We start from the raw sequence: 15,497 nt of genomic DNA, 5'->3' as shown, positions 1-15,497 counted from the left end.
AAACATCATCTAAGCTCATAACATCTTGCTTAAGCATTTGGAACAAATATAGGGAAAAAACTAAAGTAAGAAGTTTCATCAGCATTTGCATTTCATGCAAAATATTTACTACTTGTATGGCTTGGGGTAAAGTAGCCTTACCATTGTAGGCATCATTTTTTGTCATCTGTAATGTGCAGGGTGGATACGAAGAGGGCTGAGATGAGAATATACAGCACTGTTTTGATAATCAGCCAAATGTTTTTCTCTCCTGATGCAGGCAAACGCTAAGAGCACAGATTGGTTAGATCAGAAGGCATTCTTTATGCTGGGCAGACACAACCCTACAACAAAGTAAAAGACTTGACTGCAGAGTAGAAATTTGTCTTTATTCTTCACTTTCTCCCTTAGCTGGACACACTTGTGCAATGGGCAACCTGAAGAAATAGGTACGGTAGCTCCAGGTAAGTATTAGAAAAGTAGACAGCCCCTAGTTTCTTCATCTTTCCCACTATTTGCTCTTTCTATGACTATAATATGGAAGCATTATGTTCAGAACAAGAGAACTTATGATCACACCAGACATGGAAAGCGGAGTACATTTTTGTGTACCTCTGAGTATACTCTGACAACCTGAAGGATGCATCTGCACATGGTATAAAATAACTACAATGGTGATGGTCACTAAGCTATGTCATAGAGAAGAAATGGATAAAAAGGACTGAAAATCCTTCGCATGACAAAGGTATAAATAAAGAGAATCAAGGAAGAAGAAACAAAACAAGAAGATGCATCTTTTTCTCAGGTGCAAATAACAACAAGGCAGATTTTAATATAAGAAAGAAATGTTAACAGAACTCTTCAAGCATGAATTACGTTAATTCCAGGAATAACAAGCTGCAAATAATTAGAAGTGTTCAAAGGAATGACGGTTGGTCACTGGTTTGGAATACTCCAGAAGGAATCTATTTAATCAAAGGAGATCGATTTTTGTGCAAATGCATTACGATAAACAGAAAGCTTTAAGAGATAACAATTCTACTCCACAACACTGTTGGAACACATGAATATTCCAAGTTCTCTAACATCGGCTAAGAATATGCACATATATAAGAACTAGTCTTCATTTTTAATAAACAACAGAAACATGAAAATAAATATATACAAAATTAAATATGCTATCAATATATACAATACTATTAGTTCTTTACTATTAGAAGAAAGCAAGAAGACTTCTTGAAATAGTTAACCTTTAGTTGAATCATAGGGAAGGCTCGACTAGAATTTCCCAAAATGGGGAATACTAAAAAAGAAGAGATTGGCTGGACAAAGCGAAGTGGCTTCCTAGATAGGAACCTACAATTTAATATTTACCTTAACAAGTTCACTGTTTTGCAGTGACTAGTGAACAAAATTATTCACTATGTTACTCAATTGACATTAATAGAATATGCTACGTAACAATAGAGAATATACATACTTCTCCAGTGCATACAATATATTTACCAAGATTGATCATATGTCAGATGACAGAAGAGGTATTAATACATTTAAAACGATTCAAGCTATTAAAAGCATGCCTTGTGACTACATTTGATAATATAGATATCAAAAATGGAAAGATCTCTGATAAATTCTTAAATATTTTCAAATTAAATAGTATACTGTAAATAACTGCAGATATGAGAAGTGAAAGAGATACGAAATATTATGTTGTCTGAGAGAAAATGAAAACATAGTATATCAAAATTTGTGGGGTGCCACTAAAGTGGTAGAGGAAATTTTGTGACACTGATTCTTATAATCGAAGAAGATCAAATCAATGATCTCAGCTTTTACCTTAAACTAGAGAAAGAGCACATTAACTTCAAAGTAAGTAGAAGAAAGAAAGATAACTGTGAAATCAATGAAATAGACGTTTTAAAAGGAAAAGAAAAAATAGGGAAAATCAATGTAACCAAATTAGTAAAACTGACAAACTCTAGCCAGAGCGATCAAGAAAAAAAAAATTACAATATGGAGAGTAATGTGAGAGGTGATGTTACTACAGATGCAGATTCTACAGATAGTAAGAGGATAATAAGAAAATATTTTGAACAAATTTATGCCAATAACTTTGACATCTTACAGGAAATGGTCCAATTTCTTGAAAGACACAAGCTACCAAAGACATCTTTTTCCAGCACAAACTACAGAAGAAGCCATATTGGTAGATTTCTTGGTGAGTATGAAATTAGAAAAAGTCATCTTAGAATTCAAATGATGACTTCTCCTCGGGAGTGGAACAGCTGCCAGGAGGGTAAAGAAATTTTGTCAACCATACAAACTAATTCTGGTTGGAGATTTAAAATATTTGTCTCCGAGATTCTCTTTTTCTATACTTCCATAGTTTATAAATATATCTTCTGGAAATTATATTCAATGTAGATTTATTTGTATCATCAGGTTAGAACAAGGTTTCTCAGTCTCAGCACTATTAACAGTTTGGGATTAAGACTTACTTGTTATGGGGGTTGTAAAGTGCATTTTTAGGATGTTTACCATCCTCTCTGGTTTCTGCCTATTAGAGTGACTCTCTCCCAACTTGTGACAAAAAAAAAAAAAAAAAAAAAAAAAAGATTCTAAATATTGCCAAATAACCCTTTGAGATCAAAATTGTGTTTGGGGAGGAATCATTAAGTTGTCCTCAAGTATTGCTGACCAAGGAACTAGTCTCTACCTTTAAGGTAACCCCGTATGGCTTTATTATCACACATGGTGTTGATTTCCGAGTTAGAGTCTGTGATAACAATATAATTTCTCTATTTTTTAAAAAAATTCTTGTTCTCTATGTTTCCACAGTAAGAATTATCCTGGATAAGGGGTACTAGTAAATAGTTATAAATAGTTATAGTTATAAATAGTTATAAATAGTTAAAAAGCATTTCAATCAGAAAGATCAAGGTGAGCAAATAAACGTGGAAGTAATGTACAGTTTGAGAAAAGCCAGAGCTAAAAGAGATTAAAGTGTATCTGACAGTCTTAAATCCTTGATTTAAATATTAACCCTTTTCATTCTGTCTGGTAAGTAGCAATAATTATCACTGAAGTTTAGAATATGTGAAAAAGAATGTAAAGAATTACATTTATTATGTTATTCAATACTAACCCTATGAAGTAAGTACATTATTAACTCCACTATGTACATGACAAAACTTAGGTAACTTAACCAAACACATATCATAAGTAGCAGAACTAGTTTACAAACTCATCTTGTCTGTTTCTATAATCTGAATTCTAGACAATGCGCCCTACTACAGGGATAAACAAAGATAAATAAGACAATCTTTCAAGAAGCTCATAGTCTGGGCAATCCTCAATAATCCAGTTTTATTTTTATGTAGTATTTTATTTTGTTAGAATTACCATTAAATGTCAATTTAAATAAATATTAATTACAAATTACTCAATAGTTGACTCATTTCCTAAGTCTTGACCATAATATAACTTGAATATTCATGTCTTTAGAAATTTTCATTTCAAATACCATACTCACGAAATCAAAGTAAACAAATAATGGGAGAATTCATAGTGATGTGACTACGCCTAGATTTCAAAGACCAGATACAACCAGCTACTTCCAGTGCAAAAAAAAATTTTTTTTTTTTTAACTCAGAAAATTATTTGACAAAGCTTTGAAAGAATGCTTTACTCAGACTGGAAAATAAGGGCAGTAAAGAAAGAATGTGTAATTCTGGTTTTCTGCCGTTGTTGTTAAAGGTTGAGGCATCTTTATGTTTTCTTTTATGATTTTAGGAAACAGGTAGATGGAAATTGGGAAGCCTTTTTTTTTTTAATTCACATTGATGTGAATGTGTTTTCATTACCCTAAAGTATCTGTTGTTTACAATTTGATTATATAAGAGAAACAGGGAAAGGTACCCAGCTGAGACAAGTAGTGCTCAGGTCCTGGATTCGATGAGAAAAAGATTGTTTATATACTCAAAAGATTTTTTGATTGGCAGACTCCTCTCAAATGTTTGGATTTGCATTCTATGCTCTGTGCGGGGTTCACCAGGTTCGTGCCAGCCTCTGTCATTTCATCCTGTACAAAATATTTCACCTACTGTCAGTACTAGTAAATAGGAAGATCAAAGGAAAAGGTCACATTTGGGTTTTTTTTTTTTAAAGACAGTATTATTTGAGGAGAAATTTTCTATTTTGCAAGACAGCAGGTCAACAAAAAGTGTCAGATTTTTTTTCCAGAAAAGAGCATGGATTAATGTGATTAATAAAATAAATACATAATAATAATAAATTCAATAAATAAATAAATGAAAAGACTGCCTGTGTATGTGTGTACATGTGTATAATTTTATAATTTTCCTCCAAAAATGTCTAAAGAGGCTATCAAAGAAGTTATATCAGATGTAATGACATATGGACAAGGGCAAACAACATTCTTATCTGCAGGATTCTTTTGAGAAGACAAAACCTTTTTCTTTGCTGATGCCTATGTACTAATTATCATTTATTTAGCATTTTAAAGTTTTCCCCTTCCTCAGAGTAGTAACAGTAATAGCGAAAAGAAAAGGACAAGAATCTTCCAAAGATTCTCTAGTGTTTAGTATGTGAAACCCATTTGTGATATTTATTTAAAATATAGGTTCTTGAGTTTCATCTCAGAGGATTCGTCTCAGAGTGTAAGTAGGTCTAGGACAAGATCCAGTAATCTTCATTGTATAAGTCACCCAGTTGATGAGTTGGTCCCAGACCACAGTTTGAGAAACATTTGTGAAGAGAGCCCAGCAATATGGTATAAGACACATAAACTTTCAATCCTTTAGGAACTAATTTTTCACTAAGGCCAAAATGAAAGAAAAACATTTACTATTTCTAAACTAAAATTCCAAGAAAAGAGCACTTATTTTAAAGGCCCGGAGGTTTAGGCCCTGTTGGAGGCTAATGTCAGACCTAGACTCTCCCCACCCACAGCATTCACGGAAAGTTCAGCCACCAGGTGGGGGACTCAACCAACAGATAAAAGGCAAGTATCTTTATGAAATCACAACAGATCCAGTGGTCATTTATTATCTTTTTCCAAAAATCATAGAAAGAGCAATCAAGGCAGTAAGATCTTAAGCTTAATTTGAACACCCCAGTTTGAAATACTTATTTCCCCTACATTCCTTCAATGACAACAAAGGCTGCAGAAATTATTTGCATGAAGATTATACAGTCCAAATTTACTTTCCTCTCTTCTTTTCCATGTGAACCATTTCTGAGTCTGTCAACTTAGTTCTTATCTTGCTGATTTTGATACCTGTCTAAAACGATCTGGGGGAAAATAAGTCATATTGTGCTGTTTGTGAAAGTGCAGCTGGTGCATGTATTTTTTAATGGATTGTGTTTGTGACAAGAGCTTTCCCTTACCACTTGATTTTAAGACATTTCCTTCAGTGACAGGGAAGCAGTTCCAGTGGCATCAGCCATTTAAAAGAACACAAGAGGATCGTATGCTCCTGTAACAACTCCTATCCAAAACTGCTCAAAACGCTCTACAACGGGCTAAAATAAATTATTCCCGAAGAAGTCACAGGACTTTAGAGGCAGCATAGCCCAGTGGTTAAGGGCACAAACCCTACAGCTGAGCTGCTTAAATGGAATTCTTGTCACTAGCCTGTGACCAGGGTCAAATGACTTAACCTCTGCATGGAGAATCACCTTGGTACCCATTTACTGGGTGTTTCGGAGGTTTACATGACTTGCTACATGTTAAATGGCTTTAAAACAATGGCTGCCTCACGACCAACATTTTTATTCATTTAACAGCACTTCTGTAGTGTTCTACATGCAAAGGCTGAGAAAGCGATGAGGCTAAGGGAAAAGTTATTGTATGGTAGATACACCTAAACATGGTGAATGCCTTTATTGACCAAATATAATCCTTATATCATAGCAAATTTCAAAAGAAAAAAAGAGAGAAAGAAAAGAAATGTTTTAGTGTTTAGATCATCTAACCCCCAATAATTTCTCTTTTGGCTAAGACAAAGGGCAGAATCATATTGAGACGCATTCAAAATTTAAATATTTAATCCCACATTTAAGAAATGGAGAGAAAGGAATCCAGTGGGGTTTCACTGAAGGCAAAAAGAATCATTTGAGTGCCCTGCTAACGAGGCGGAACAAATGTTTCCAGCACAGACTTGGTGCTATGCCCATGGTTCTCTGAAATACCTGCCAGTTGCAACCGAGTAAGCCTCAGAGCCTATCAAATGGCATCTAACAGGTCCAGTGTCAACGAGTACATGGCCCCTTTTCCTGAGGCAACACGCTGGCAAGCTCCCTGTCCGTTTAACACAGTCTCAGGGAGTAGTGAGAAAGAGGACACTTATCAAGGGGTAATCAGCCTCTATGAGGCCAAGAGACGGGTGAGAGAGAACAGAGGAGGAGGTAAATGGCATTTCCCACCTTCCGCCGAATGCATCGAAATGCCTTTGCCTATGGGTATTGCTAACTAGAGATCGGGGATAGGTTGACTGAGACGTGATTCCTCCCGTATACTTGATATAATGCACAGATGGTTCATTTGTAGAGATAAGGAAAAAACCTAAGCACACAATTTTATCAAGTTCAGTTGACTTCACTCCTGAATCTGCAAAATTTGGTTCAAAACCTTGGGAGACTCAAGTTTCTTGTGAGATTTCTCTGCTTTCAGATTCCATTCAAGTGGAAAATGAACAGGCTCCTTCCCAGCAGCAGACAGCTTCTGCTTAGGGTAAATCAGAGCCATCTGGGGTTGAGGGTCCTCGCGCCCACCGATCCTTCCGTACTATCTCTAGTTTCATATGCTCTAAGTTCCAAGGAAAATCTGCCTTCCCAACCTTGAAGCTCTTGTTCCCTTCATTTTGCTAGAAATACCTTCATATCCCTCCTCCTCCATTAACACCCATCATCGTCCCTTTTGTTCTCAGAGGAGCATTTGCTGTGGAGCGACAGAGGAGAAGGGCGGTCCACGTGCGAGAAACAGAAAGTGTCCAGATGTCACAAGGAAGAAGATTTCTGCATTAAGCAATTTGAAACAAGTGATCCTGGCTGTGGATAAGAGAGCACTATCCTGAATCAATATTCATGGTGAAGAACATAAAAGAAATACTTCTCTCTAAACAGTGATTGTAATATTCATTTTCTCCCATTCCCTTTCCCCATCAATACCTAGTTCCCCCAAAATGCTGTTGTAAAACAGCCACTAAGTTTTCTCACACATTCGTCCTTCACCTAAGGGGTTTTAAAGCATCCTTTAGCCGCAAGACCTATTTCTTAACCTAATAGCACAGATGGTTCATCTGTAACAATCACATTAAATACACACACTGGAAAAGAGTGGTGACTCCTTTATGAAGATGGTTATTGTGAACACTACTAAGTATAAATAGCTTTGAGCTAGTGACAGACAGTTGCCTCTCCTTATGCCGACGAAAAGACTACCACGGTGCAGTGACTCAAAAGAGAGTGGAGATCATAAGCTGAGGGAGAAGGCAACAGGGTTGTTAAGGGGAGGAATGGTACCTGCTAGACGGAGCTTCCCATGTAAATAAAGTCTGTGAACAATCCTAACCTTTTTACGTTCAGAGATTTCTGTCTGAAAGCCCATTCCAGGTTCCATTTCTAGCTGGGGCCGACAGTTAAAACAAGACCTTGAATAAAATCACACTTTGTTTTACTAGATAGACCAGTTTAGAGTAAGAGCAGCATGTGATTATTATTAAATCTGTTTTAATAGAACTGCTTATTCTATGTATCTTTTAAGTTGTAATAGGGAATTACATTTGTGAAGCAGTGTTAAGAAATGAGTCCCTTTTTCTAAGATTAAGCAGTTTAATAAAACAGATTTAACCAGACTGCTGTTTGGTACCCCAATGACCAGACCTTAGGTAAATAAGGCTCACTGACATTTAGAGTTATATGTTAATTGCAAGGAGTTTTTTGTAAGATTCATTTTGGGGAGTGAATTTCACTCTTGTAAGTCTTGAATCTATTTCTTGGGGGGGGGGCTGTCACGAAAAACTACTTCTGGCAACTGGGGGCTAGGGAAAGTGTTCTTTTCAAGTTTTCATAGAGAGCTAGGTCATTAACAATGGTTATATACACATTTCAACTAACTCTACAGAGGCAGATAAATAGTTTTTAGTGTGCATTTTGACAAGACTGCATCTTGAAATACATGATCTAACAATAAAATATCATTTCTTCTATTTTTCCACTAATGAGGTTATGGGAGGAGAACAGGACCTGAGAAGGATTGGGGAAGTCGTTCACTCTAAAGAATGATGGGTGGAGTAGTCAAAAATCTGCAAAAGGTTTTGTTTTGTACGTTAGTTTTTAAAAAAATAGTTAAGTTTACTTTTTAAGCCATTGCATTATAAAGTTGGTCACAGTAAGCCATCTTAGAAGTCAATATATAGAGAGTCATTTAAATATTTTTTTCACATTGGACCAATATGATGGAGTTTCTGAGGAAAAATAGAACTTTTCTCAGCACATTTGATATGACTTTTAACAGACAATATAAAAATATTTCATTAGAGTTCCTTGGTACATTCTTGTGCTTAAAATGGGTTGTCACAAAAACTCAACTCTTATATTTTTATGGAGACCAGCAGGAAGAGAGTTATTCTGGCCTAGAGCCAACACACAACACATGGAAGAGGTGTGGTTTTTGTGATAAAGGTAAAAACGGCACACTTGCAAAGGTCATTTGGTCATTTTTTCCCCTTTTTTCCCAAAGGTCAGATAGTGTTGTATTTATACTGCTCCTTTAAAACTGTGATTAAACATTTTTATTTGTACTGTCTCTAGCGGTTAATCAACATCAAATGTCAGAACCATTTTTTATCTTTCTTAAGTGCTTCTTTTACGACTCAGCAGCTGGGGCACGAGTCACAGGGAAGGAATGGTTGTCTCCTCCGCCTTGCAGTGAGAACTGCTGTGGGTCTGGGGCAGAAGGGTGCCCAAGGCAGAGGGTCTTTGTTCTAAACCTTCATCCATGCATTTGACCTTGAGATGGTCAATCTGACAGCATGTTCTGAAAGATTGATTTAAAAGTAATCACTCTTAATGATCAAGGTAAAACAAGAATACGTTTAATACTTAAAGGAGTGAGGGGTGCCTGGGTGGCTCAGTGGGTTAAAGTCTCTGCCTTCAGTTCAGGTCATGATCCCCAAATCCTGGGATCAAGCCCCGCATCAGACTCTCTGCTTGGTGGGGAGCCTGCTATAAGGAAATGGTTTAGACTGTCTTGAATCATCAACGCAGAACAAATCTGCAGCCGACTCATATTTCTGCCCTGACCAGTGACTCACCAGTGATGAGTGGATGAAGGAATGGTTCCTTTGCTTCACATTTCTTCATGAAAATAACAACCCAGGCATAAGAAATGGTAACTCTTTTTTTTTTTTTTTTTTTTTAAATTCTAGTAAGAAGCAGAATCGCTTTCATTTAGGCAAATAACACAGAAGGTAAATGGTAACTTTTAAGCAAGTTGTGAGTGTTCTTTAATTAATGCTCAAAGGATAGTTAATATATTTAGACACAAACCTTTAAGAAAACACAAGGTAATATTATAATGCATTTTAATTGGCCAGGCTGAATTAGAAAATTCTAATTTAATTGTAACAGCTTCCTCAGTGCCCTTTGCTATCACTAACTGATAAATCTATGAGATAACCTCTTAGACCTGGGCTGAGCCTGGAGGGCTGAAGTGAGCCAATGACTCCCTGAGCACACACTGTTCAACCGTGTGAGGTAGTTTTCTGTTTCCAGTTCTCCAGAGTACTCTCCATTGTGTCAAATGAAATAATTCCTCTGAACTGTTCCTCAGTGGTCTAGAAAGGCAAAATCTTTGTGTACAAAGCATAGAAGCTGGTAAACTTATGGTGAATAGTGGTTGATCTAAATTTTCAAAACTAAAACTCCATGTTGAAGTCGTGGTCAAATCAAAACAGACACTGAAGAAACATTTACGTTTCTGAAAATGCCTAAAAGCTTCAATGCTATTTTCTATCTGGAACAGGACTCAGTGATGGTTTGTTCCAGCCTTTTGGACAAAAAAGAGGTATTAGCTATCATTTGCCTTTGAAGCCACAAAAGAATGTCTGAGTAGGGTCCTGTTCTCAACCCTCTTCGAGAGGAACCTGGCCATCAGTGCAGTGACTGAAAGTTACAACCATCACGTTTCTCTCTCATACACACAAGCCAATAGCTTGTCCTATGGTGTTCGATGTGCACATCTCAGAACCAAAGGAAATGATCTTCCTTTAAGAAACTACTTCACAAAAATAACAAGTGAGAACCTTTTCCTGCCATTTATCTTTTTGGCTTGAATCATGATACATTTTCTCCCATGGAAGTTAAGTTTTAGTCAAAATAGGATAAATCATCCTTCTCGAGGTGGTCCCAAAATACAACATCTCAAATTATTTAAATTCAGAAAATATTTCCCACTCTTTCCAACTTACCAAAAGCAAGAAACATTAAAAGCCTTAAGAATTATGCTATCCATATAGGAATCCTAATTCTGTCTAGATGTCAGCTAATTACTCTTCGTTATGGATGGACTTGTGCAATTCTAAGTGAGTAGTGTAACTAAAATTTTATTATAACACTATTGTACTTACAAATGACAAATACCCCAGGAGCTAAGTCTCCAACCAACTCAGTGAATTACCCAGTACCAATACCAGCTCAATTCATGCCAACTTATTTACACAGCAGTCTCAGCTGAGTCAGCACACTCGCTCCATCATGCAAGTAGAAACACATACTCAGCCCACCTGTGCTGCCATAAACCAGATGATTTAAAATTTTTTCTGTTAACACACCTCATTCTGTATTACTTCCACATCGTGGCAAGCTTGCAAGAAACTGGTCTGGGGTCTTTGGAGCAGAGAGTTAGAGACAAAGCTGGAGAAACCATGTCATTTGTCATTTGTGACTTGAGTCACAAGTAGCAAGTTAAAACACTAAGTTAAAACATCTCGAACTGTCTGCAATACTGTGTGAACCGAACAAGTTTTGTCTAATGCCATAACAAATTGAAACGCAATGAGGGAGGCAGTGCAGTGAAGCCTCAGCTTAGCAATGACTGCCCTTTCATAGACCGATCAGTACAACTTGCCACCATTGTACTAAGACAGGTTTAACTTTCATTTATTTTAGAGAACTAAACAAAGACAAGGCACTTCCACACATTGAATGTGTCCTACTTTGGTAGTGCTGCTGGCACTCTGTCAGTTGAACATTACCGAAAATCCCCAACAAGTATCTGCTTTCAACTTCTTTATTGATTTGATCCAATATAATTAAGAAAAGTAATGGATTATTTCTTACATAAGACAAAAGGTTTTTTATTTTTAATTTCTGGTTTTTTTTAATTTGATCATCTTCATTGTTTAAGGAAAAGAATCATAAATGTTACCCTACTAACCACAAGAAAAACTTCAATAAAATTCTAGTCAAAATGAAAGAACTCTGCTGTTTATGACCAGGATTCTTGACACCAAAAATCTTGGAGAGAAGGAAGTCTTAAAGACTGTGGTTTTATTTATTCAGTTGGTTGTTATTCCATATCTTCACACATTGATATCTTTTAGGAATACAATTAGAGTTAACCTCTTTCTAGAAAAGAGTGGAACTTTGGTTACTCTGCAGCCAGTCCCAGGAACCCATTCATTCTTGTTCTGGAATGACTCTCCTGCTTTCTATTTTATCTAGAGATTCATCCTTCCATCTTGGCTCGTGACTTCCAGAAAGGAGACCTGTCAACCTTTTGCTCTAGGATAGAGAATGGGATTTGGGCCCAAGTTGATGAGGTTACTGCATTCCCCTCATGATAAATGGCTCTAAGGACAGCATATAATCTAAGACAGTTCAATTAAAATAGTGAATCTTGTGATTTTGGTAAATACATCTAAAACCAAGATCTATCTTTAATACTGAAGTTTCTACTAGATAAAAAGAAAGGGATATGAAGATCTGCAAGAACATATTTACATGACAAATGGAAGAAGAGGCTGTGAATGCACCAGTACAAAAGAATGTGCTAGGATATAGAGAGAAAATAACCAGAACCTTATAACCTAGTAACTTTGCTTGAACCTTGGATCAAGCTTCCCATGAAGGAGAGTTACAGCTACACTTAAGAGTTATGAAAGTCAATAAATACATTTCCTTTTCTCTAAGCTATTTTGAGTTTTTTTGTCACTTCTTTGTCACTTCATAATTGAAAATGTAGTTTTATTTATCTTCACAACAATTATATGGTGTAGATAGTATTATTTACATTTACAGAAGGAGGAAACTTAACCTTAGTGAAGTTAGGCAAATTGCCAAAGGTCACCAGTTGGCAAATAGCAGAGTTGAGTTTTGAAGCTATATTCACTTCACTGTAAATTGTAGCCTCTTAAACATTACAAAACAAAGGCTTCTCTGAAAGAGGGGTGGGGATAATGTGATTTCAAAATCAGAACGCCTTACAACTGATCTGTCACCTGTTTTTACTGGCTTCAAGTATGTGGACAAATAACCCCATAAGACTGAAATAAATATGATTGAATAACAAAGTCATGGAACTTGTGAATAGTTTGTACAACATATGTCATATGATTCTGTTGTGCTTTATATAATTTATACTTCTTATAATTGCATAACCTTCCTCCCAATAGCAGAATGAATCCTAAACTGACACTTTCCTTTCCCTCCCCCTGGCTTATTCTGGACTGGAAATGACTCATTCTGTTGATCTTAGCTTCATCATAAGTCTTCCCAAGGAAAACTTGTTTTGATTAATATTTAAAGTACCTTGGGGATTGTTTCCTGTTTTTCTTAAGCTGTCTACCCCCTTGCCATTATCTCACAGATGATTTGTTAGACATCCAGGTTTGTATTGTTTCTGATACTACGAGAAAAACAAATAGGGCGGTGTTTTCAAACTGCTATGCCCAGGAAGCTGTGGAGAGGAGTGGATGTTACAGGGTAAGTTTTTGAGTACAATTTCAAATTTTTTCAAAACAGTGCTATGCTTCTTTTAAAACATTTGAAATTCCCAGCTAAAAATTTCCTTTAGAATTACATCACCTTTATGCATGCTATGATTGGGATCTTCTCGTTTCTTAGATAGTAATATAACAAGAACAGGAGAACACTAAGCAGTACAATTTAATTTATACCTTGCTAAGTGACCTGGAGTAAACAGCTCAACTTCTCTGATTCTCAGTTTTATTCCAGTAAATTGGAGATAATAATGGGGTGCCGTATGATAAATTTTATAATACAGATATGATGATGAGACTAAGGGAGAACATTTAATCCCTATCCCAGAAGGAGGAGAAGAAAGGTTTCTGAATTGATGTAATAGTTAATATGAATTTTATAACTCAGGTATAAATTCATCTAAAGGAGGTTGGGGAAAGAGTAGGACAGTTCCAAGTTGAATGTAGTGAGTACAAAGAACAAATATACTTAAAAATCTTGTATATGATAGAATATAGGGAGAGTAGATGTCTAAATCCATTGTGAATTAGTAAACTACAAGTAATTCAGTGTAAAAAAGGCAGGAAGTGGATGATAAATTGGGATGGGCAGAAGAATAAAGATTTCTTAGAAATCAGATTAAAGATTTTTATCCTCCAGTGAAGAAAGAGGCATGGAAATATAAAATGAGAAAACTTATGAAATTTGCATTTCTAAAATATTACCTAGGTGGCAGAGTGCAAGTAGATTAGATGGACCTCAAATGCTCACCACATGGTGACTTGATGAGATGAAGAAGGTGATTTACAAAAAAGACTGGAAGCTCCTAACTTGGTCCTCAGGGTAAATGTTGATGCTGTTCATTGAGAAAGTGTCATTCAGGAGAAACAGCAATATTTAGTTGGTGTGAAGGGACATCTTTCAGTCTTCTTTTATTACTTTGGTAGCTAATTATTTTGAGATTTTTAAAATTTTTTTTTAATTTTATTTATTTCTTAGAGAGCACGAGTCATGGGGAGGGATAGGGAGAAGGAGACTCCCTGCTGAGCAGGAAACTGGGATATAGGCACGTGAAGCTCCATCCCAGGTCCCTGAATTCATGACCTTACCCAAAGGCAGACACTTTACTCGCTGAGCCCCCCAGGCGCACTGATAGCTAATCATTTTGTCCTAAGCAAATACTTCTTCATTTTGAAGTTTCCTTACTCAAAGAACATATTCTTGGGCGCCTGGGTGGCTCAGTGGTTAAGCCGCTGCCTTCGGCTCAGGTCATGATCTCAGGGTCCTGGGATCGAGGCCCGCATCGGGCTCTCTGCTCAGCAGGGAGCCTGCTTCCTCCTCTCTCTCTCTCTCTGCCTGCCTCTCTGCCTACTTGTGATTTCTCTCTGTTAAATAAATAAATAAATAAATCTTTAAGAAAAAAAAAAAGAACATATTCTTTCTGTCTCCTGAATTGACTTTTACTGATATCACATGTTTAGTTACATAATTTTAAAAATATAAACAAAAAATATATACAAATAAAAATAAAGTAGCTATAATAACAATAACAAAATAGGAAAACCTTACGCTTTAGGAGAACCTTTAAAAAATTATTAATAATCCATTGACCAAAGAAGAAATCAAAATGGAAATTTAAAAAAATAGAACTAAATTAAATGATGAATCTTTATGTGAAAACTTCCCTATGTTAGAAAGCAAATTCAATATTAGTGATCTTAACTTGTAACTTAAATTTAAAAAAACAGCAAAATAAAAGTAAGATGATGGAATGAATACAAGGATACAGCAGAGATCAACAAAATAGAATACAACCCACAGTACAGTAGAACAAAGCCAAAAGTTGGTTCTCTGAGCCAACTGATAAGAACTATAAGTCTCTAGTTAGGTGAGTAAGACAAAGGGGAAGGAGGTACACATGCAAAAGTAGTAATAAAAATAAAATTATTATCATGGTCATTAATGTTTAAAAATGAAACAAACATTTTTGTTTTTAAAAACCTGAAAATTAACATGAAATGGATAAATTTATAGAAATGTAAAACTTAACAGGCAGGCTGCATGGAAGTTTGAAAAGTTTGGATTTTGGAATCAGCTGCCTGGGTTCAAATTCTGCCTTTGCAAGCTACCACCAGAGTCCCCTTGGGGAAGTGATAAACTCTCCAAGCCCACATTCTTTAAGTGTAACATAGAGGCAATAATAGCTCCTAAAACCAATCATTCTGAAGCAGACTCAGAAAATTAAAGTATCTGATCGACCTCATAGTTAGCAAAGTAAATTAGTAATTTCAGAACTTTCAAAAAAGAAAGCTCTCCATCCAAATATCTTTCTGACGAAGTCTATCAAATACAGAAAGAAGAAGTAAATGAAACTTTATACTTTTTTTGTTTGATTGCTTGTTTTTAGCTAAAAGAGAAATAAAAACATTCTCCAACTCAAATTATGAGGCTAACATAGACGTGATAGCAAAAGAAGACAATGTTAGAATGAGAAAGGAAAATTACATTCA

At 35.9% G+C, this 15,497-nt stretch overlaps 1 long non-coding RNA gene across 1 annotated transcript in view; it reads left to right on the top strand.

Moving 5' to 3' along the window:
* Window positions 1-12,938: 12,938 nt before the first annotated feature.
* Window positions 12,939-15,497, top strand: part of LOC309842462 — a 66,413-nt gene continuing 63,854 nt past the window's right edge. The window contains exon 1 of the long non-coding RNA XR_014299661.1: window positions 12,939-12,990. This is a non-coding gene — a long non-coding RNA (uncharacterized lncRNA). The remainder of the gene's footprint in view (window positions 12,991-15,497) is intronic.

This window comes from Mustela nivalis (genome assembly GCF_964662115.1).
Source record: "Mustela nivalis genome assembly, chromosome: 10".
In the NCBI taxonomy this organism is placed as follows: domain Eukaryota; kingdom Metazoa; phylum Chordata; class Mammalia; order Carnivora; family Mustelidae; genus Mustela; species Mustela nivalis.
The sequence above is the reverse complement of the archived record's forward strand: the minus strand, read 5'-3'. Positions and strand labels throughout refer to the sequence as shown.